The 6,588-nt window shown below is 57.4% G+C and overlaps 1 protein-coding gene across 1 annotated transcript in view; it reads right to left on the bottom strand.

The window, feature by feature from the left end:
• SEMA3F (semaphorin 3F) overlaps positions 1-4,152 on the bottom strand; it is a 40,739-nt gene extending 36,587 nt beyond the window's left edge. The window contains exon 1 of the mRNA XM_003800607.3: positions 3,695-4,152. The gene's annotated coding sequence lies outside the window, so the exon portion shown is untranslated. The remainder of the gene's footprint in view (positions 1-3,694) is intronic.
• Between the last annotated feature and the right edge of the window lie 2,436 nt (positions 4,153-6,588).

Genomic DNA, 6,588 nt, shown 5'->3' with positions numbered 1-6,588 from the left:
AAAAAAAAAGAAAAAAGAAAGGGAAAGGCAGAGAATAGCAGCATCCACTTTCACTAAAATCAAAGCAGGAAGGACCTAGATCAGACAGGCAGAAGGACTTCCTGCTAGGAAAAAGTTCCAACTCTGCTTCTAGGAGTGAAGAAGGGGAGCCAGGATGGTCAGTGGGCCTGGGGCAGGCTCTAAGTCTAATTCATTGTTCTTTCTGAGTCCCTCATATCCCCAACAGGTCCAAGTTTCAATACTGTGTTTTTCAAATATTGTCTCCCCAGGCAGGCTGGCGGTTGGGTAAACGCAGCCCAGCACCAGTTGTCAGAACATATTGCTCTCTCCTGGCACAAACTTGTGCCAACCCCCCCCATCACAAGGATACACTGTAAGTGGGGCATTAAGAATGATAATGTGAGCACCCTCCCTGAGATCTACCCTGCCTAGTCTCTTCTCTCGGAGCAGACAGGACCCCAGGCCCATTTCTAGGTCTCTGAGATGTAGCTTGGCAGTACTGTGGCCTATTAATCCCCTGCTATAGCTACCTAATACTGAGGCCAGGCCCAGGCTCCACATTTGACTCTTAGGTCCCACTGGACATACCCTGGTACCCTCCCCAGAACCACCTCTCTGAGCCCTTGATCCATCTGCCAAGGCAAACTACTCATGGTACTGAGACAGGAAGTGCAGCTTCAGGTCTCCTGGTACCCTCATGTGGTAGCCTCTGTGAGAACACCCTCTCCTGATTGCCTCATACACCTCTCACAGTTCTTCAAGATCTCCCGTCACAGTTGCTCCCTCCTAGGGAGGCTGGCTGGAGAACTAGAACCAGCCCTTCCCTGGTCTGGAAGAGGGCACAAAGCTAATGCTTACTAAATGGCAGGCTATGATATGGGGGGTAGGTGGGAGAAAGAGTGTGCAGCCACCATCACTCCTTAGGGTACACCTGGGAGGCCCCTACGAACAGTTGTGTGAATATGTACACGTACACACTTGCATGCCCACACATGTCTTCAGAAGAATGAGTTTGCTCAAAAACTTGACCTGCTAGTGGGGTGGGGCTCAAGGGAGCTGAGAGGTACCATCCTGGCTTGGGGAGGGCAAGATACAATCTGAGTCCTTTGGAGTGATTTAATTCTTTTTTTTTTTTTTGAGACAGAGCCTCAAGCTGTCCCCCTGGGCAGAGTGCCGTGGCATTACAGCTCACAGCAACCTCCAACTCCTGGGCTCAAGCGAGTCTCCTGCCTCCGCCTCCCAAGTAGCTGGGACCACAGGCGCCTGCCACAACGCCCAGCTATTTTTTGGTTGCAGCCGTCATTGTTGTTTGGCGGGTCCGGGCTGGGGATTCGAACCCGCCACCTTAGGTGTACGTGGCTGGCACCTTAGCCGGTTGAGCCACAGGCGCCGAGCCTGGAGTGATTTAATTCTATGTATCAGGGGGCTCTTATCAACCTGGATCCTGCCCCACCATGACCTCATTTTTCCTGCATCTATTTTCATGATGACAAGGTCAGAGTCACCAAGAACAGGATTGGAATCACCCAAAATGTCCAGGGAGGTGGGAGGCCTTTCCGCTGGGCCCCTATAGTGACCTCCACAGTGCTTTCACCCTTTAAAGAGGTGAATGAGGAAATGCCCATTCACCGGCTTGGGCCTCAGGCCCAAGTCCAAGTCCCCTCTTGGGTAGCCTAGTCTAATGCAGAAGACAAGGAAAGGGAGGGAAGGAAAGGAGGAGAAAGACAGTGAGAGAAGGGACAGCATTTCTACAGTCCCTTTTCCTCTGCCAGCCCCTATATGCCTTCTATTCAGCCCCAGCCCCAGAAAAGCCCCCAAATCGGACCAAGCTTAGATGGGTGGACAGAGAAGGAACAGCCACAGCCACAGCCGCCGCCACCTGGGAGCCCACCGGGAAGAAAGAAGAGAAGGAGGGAAGGAAGGCTGGTGGGAGGGAGCAAGGGAGGGAGGGAGGGAGGCAGACAGGCGGGAGGGAGGAGGAGAGAGGGAGGAGAGAGGGAGGAGAGAGGGAGGGACGGAGGAGAGACGCTCAAACAAAGAACCGAGGAGCTGGGGCTGGCAAGGGGTGCAGGGAAGGGGCAGCTAGAGGAAGGAGTCCAGAGGCACCTGGGGGCAGGACAGGGAGCCAGGTGGTCCAATTGTCCAGTCCGATCCAGACCTCCCAGGCTTGGAGTGAGGCCGGGGAGGACAGCCTGCCTCAGGGAAGGGAGGTTGGCTCCAGAGCCGAGAACTGCCTGGATAGAAATGAGGCAGGAACAGGGACTGTGGGGGAACATGGGGAGGAAATTATTAACGACACCCCACCCCCTACCCAGCCCCTCAGATATTCCTTCCACCCCCTACAAGAGCTTCTTCTTAGCTCCTCAGCTTCCCCATCCCCCAACACCTCAAGGACCAGGAAGCAGAGCTACCCCAGCATAGCTGGGACTGAAACCCCCCTTTTGTGGCCAGGGTTTCCCAGTCAAGGTCACCGAGCCTAGCTATATCCTCCCCCCAAGGTATGCTGAACAGCAGGGGCTGAAGGGGCTGAGGCTAGGCTGCCAGCCTTCTTTCCAGCCCCAGCCTTCTCCCTGGCCCTCAGCTCCGCATTTCAGGGCCTGGCTTCACAGCTGAAGGGATAGGTGTGCCTGTGCTCCTGCCTGCCTAGACACCATACGCCATGGGGTTCAGGCACATCAGCTGGGAAGCCTGGAAAGAGGCCCCAGCTCCATCCAACCCCCTGGGCTGGGGTGAGGTTCCCAACCCCTGGGTGCAGTTTCCCCATCTCTGCAACTAGGATAGCAATTGCTGGGAGACAATTTGGATGAATTCAAGAGGATGGGGATCCCCCCTTGGCCCAGCTGCAGTGTGGACAAACTGATGCCTTCAGTTCACCCCCTCTGATCCCCTCCCCTTCTCAGGCATCAATGTGTTGGTGACAAAACACAGCTATCTCAAGAATTAGGAGTTATTTATCCAGATGCCCAAGCTCTACCTCCTCCTGCCAGTACTGCCTCATTCCTGGACCACCTTGACACCCACCTATCCCCTCTGCTCCAGGCAAGTCCACCAAGCTCCTGTTGTCCCCAGTCCACTTCACTACTTGGGCTCCCGGTTCAAACTGGGGCCCAAATGCAGACTCTCCCAGCTCACCTACACTCCACATACAAATGGGCCCTTATGAAAAGCTGTGGGACTGGTGGTCCTTCTGTCCTGCTGCTCTGGGAGAACCCCACACACGTGTGGGGCGGCCAGTATGGCGCTTCCCTCGGGGATGACCGGTCCTCTAATAGGGACACTGAGGCAGAGCAGGCGAAGCTATCAGGCAAGAGCGCTGCCTCAGGCAGTAGTGGGATAGAGCTGAAGCGGGAGAAGGGGAGTCGGAATTCCCGCTCCAGGATCTTGATGGCGGTGGAGTGGTGGTGGTGTCTGGAGCACCCACCCACCCAGAACCTTGCAGGGCAAAAGTTGCTTTGCACATTGGTGACCCTGCAGGCCCACACATACCCACGCTGCCCCGGAGCTAAGGGGTCCGGACCGCGACAGGTACGAAGCTGGCCCCACTCCTGTCGTCCCTGTGTCCGCGGGCAGACCCCAGGCTCTCCAAACCCAGCTCCTCAGACACTTCTGCGGAGTTGCAGTGCTACGGGTCCCAGAGGGGTCACGGGGTTGGCCGGTCGCCTGCCCGCTCCCTCCCGGTCCCAGCTGCACTCACCTCTTCCGCCGCGGCTGGGCCTGGGTGCCCGGGCGGCGCCGGCACTGAGCGGCTCCCGTTGGGCCGGCCGGCGCTAGCGGCCCCCCGGGGCCATGGCCCTGCCCCGACCCTCTCGTCGCCGCGCCTGAGCCGGGATCAGCGCCGCGACCACAGCTTAACCGGTTCTACGGGCTTCGGGCGCGTCAACACCCGAGGGCCCGGGCCCTAGCCCGGGCCATGGGAAGGCTCAGGGGCGCTCGGGGCCGCCTCCCCCGGGACGGGCTGCGGGCGCCCCCTGGTCGGCGCGCCGAGGGCGCATTCCCCAGCGTGGGGCGCAGGCGTTGGCGCGCGCTCGGCTTCGAAGCGCTGCGCTCGCCTGCCTGCTGGACTAGGGCCGGGCGGCCGAGATGGGCTGCACGGTTCCTCACGGCGCGCCTTGGCCCTACGCTGCACTCGCGGTTCTCCTGACTGCCGCGGTTCGTTCGTTCTCTCTGGTCTCGCGGCCGCCGGCGGGACGGGGCGCTAGGAACCGCGCGGGGAGCTCCGGCAATTGGCCGCCCGTGGGCGACATTTGCATAGCGCGGCCCCGCCCCGCCTGGCCCGCCCAGCCCCACCTCCGGGGCGGGACCCGCCCAGCCCCGCCCCGCCCCCGCCCCGCCCCCGCTCCACCTGTCCGCAGGCTGGGCTCAGGGTTCCTAGGCGGTGGGCAACCTGTGCCAGGGAAGAGTAGTGTGCAACCTGCACCCCAGTCCCCGTTTCGCGGGCGGGGCCCCCGCCCCGCCCTGGCTTTGTCTCTCCGTGGATACACAGCGCACATCGCGCCTGGTATTTACCCGGGTATTCAACTCCCTGGAGAGAAAGGCAGGCGCGTAAGGGGAGCGACCAGCCTGAGCTCACCTGCGCACCCTCTTTTGCGTCCCTCCTACCTGCTCCTCGCCTGCTGCAGCCCTGGTCCCGCTCGTGGGCCTCGCGGCGCAGGACCCATGACTATCTGGGCCGCTCCGCAGGTGGCAGTGCAGCCCCTGGGACAGCCGGCACCGCTGGACCTTCCCAAGGGCTGCAGCCCTCCAGCCTAGGACAATTAGTGGTGGGGGCGGTCCAGCTCTGTCTGGCCGATCACTGGAACGACTTCCAGTGATCACCTCAACCACCAGCCCTATTTCAAACCATCAGCTCCCACGGACCCTCCTTTTACAATTCCATACCCAAGAGTAGCCAGATGAACTGTGCTCTTCTCTCTTAAAGGGAACATTTGGGCTCGGCGCCTGTGGCTCAAGCGGCTGGGGCGCCAGCCACATACACCTAAGGTGGCGGGTTCGAATCCCCAGCCCGGGCCCACCAAACAACAATGATGGCTGCAACCAAAAAATAGCCAGGTGTTGTGGTGGGCGCCTGTGGTCCCAGCTACGTGGGAGGCTGAGACAGGAGACTCGCTTGAGCCCAGGAGTTGGAGGTTGCTGTGAGCTGTGATGCCATAGCACTCTACCCAGGAGGATAGCTTGAGGCTCTGTCTCAACAAAAATAAAATAAAATAAAGGGAACATTTGCTTTCAAATGGCCTGGTAATGACCCAAGAGCTCAGCTGAGCAGGGCCCTCCTTGAGCCCAGGAAAGGATACTCTGCCTAACCCAACACCCAAGGTCATGGCCTCACCAGCTAGGACCATTTCTCAGCCCTGCACCAAGCACTCTTCTGAGGTTCCCAGGAGCATGAGCTCTCTTTGTCCTCTCCTCCTTATTCCTCTTGTCTTTTCCTATTCCTTCCATTTCCTCCTTTCCCCCCTCTCTCCTTCCTCCTCCCTCTGTTTCTCCTTCCTTCTCCCCTCTCCTTTCTCTCCTTCTTCCTCTTCTTTACTCCCTTCTTTCATCACTCTCCTTTTCCCCCTCCTCCTCTCCTTTTTTTTTTCTTTTCTGCCCTCTCGATTCCCCTCCACCCTACTTTTTCCTTCTCTTCTCCCTCTTCATCTTTTACCTCCCACCCTTTTCCTGTTCATTTTCTTCCTCCTTTCTCCTCTTCTTCTTTTCTCCCTCTTTCTCCTCACCCTTCTCTTTCTGGCTAGCAAGACTTCCAGGGGAAGGCATCTCTGCCTCTGATGTGTTAGTTAACTGGCTAAATGTGTAGGGGCTGGTAGGGTATTAGAGATCCTGCTCAGGTTGTCCTGACTCAGGACTTAGAATGCTGCCCACATGTTTCAAGCAGAGGGTGGGCATGTAAGGCAAAAAAACAAAACAAAACAAAAAAAAACACCAGCCTGGGGTTATGGGGCTGCAGTGACATTGTCTGCCCCTCTCCCTTATGTCATCCCTTATTCACTGTGACAGGGGCTGCTGCCTGTGGCTCAAAGGAGTAGGGCACCAGCCCCATATGCCAGAGGTAGTGGGTTCAAACCCAGCCCTGGCCAAAAACTGCAAAAGAGCAAAACAAAACAAAACACTGTGACAATCATCTCTCTTCATTTCCATTCATCCATACCAGAATCACCCCTAAGGTTACTACCACTGTACCACCATTACCAATGCAGCTTAGGTCACCATCACCATAGCATCCAACACCATCCATTTCATTTTTCACAGCCTCCATGGTCTCCTCATAGCCTGGCTCACTACCTGCAGCATCAGCAGCAGCATCATAGTCACTAGACAGAACTGTTAGGACTTGCCAAAGACTCCAGGGTGCTTGGTTGAGTAGGAAAAAGGCTCAATAGATCTGGTTTTTATTTATTTATTTATTTGAGACAGAGCCTCAAGCTATCGTCCTGGGTAGAGTGCCATGGCATCACAGCTCACAGCAACCTCCAACTCCTGGGCTCAAGTGATTCTCCTGCCTCCGCCTCCCAAGTAGCTGGGACTACAGGTGCCTACCACAACACCTGGCTATTTTTTGGTTGCAGCCATCATTGTTGTTTGGCAGGCCTG

This window comes from Otolemur garnettii, unplaced genomic scaffold (genome assembly GCF_000181295.1).
Source record: "Otolemur garnettii isolate 467f Iridium unplaced genomic scaffold, OtoGar3 scaffold00179, whole genome shotgun sequence".
NCBI classification, from domain to species: domain Eukaryota; kingdom Metazoa; phylum Chordata; class Mammalia; order Primates; family Galagidae; genus Otolemur; species Otolemur garnettii.
Note: the sequence above shows the minus strand (reverse complement) of the source record. Positions and strands in the feature narration are given on the sequence as shown.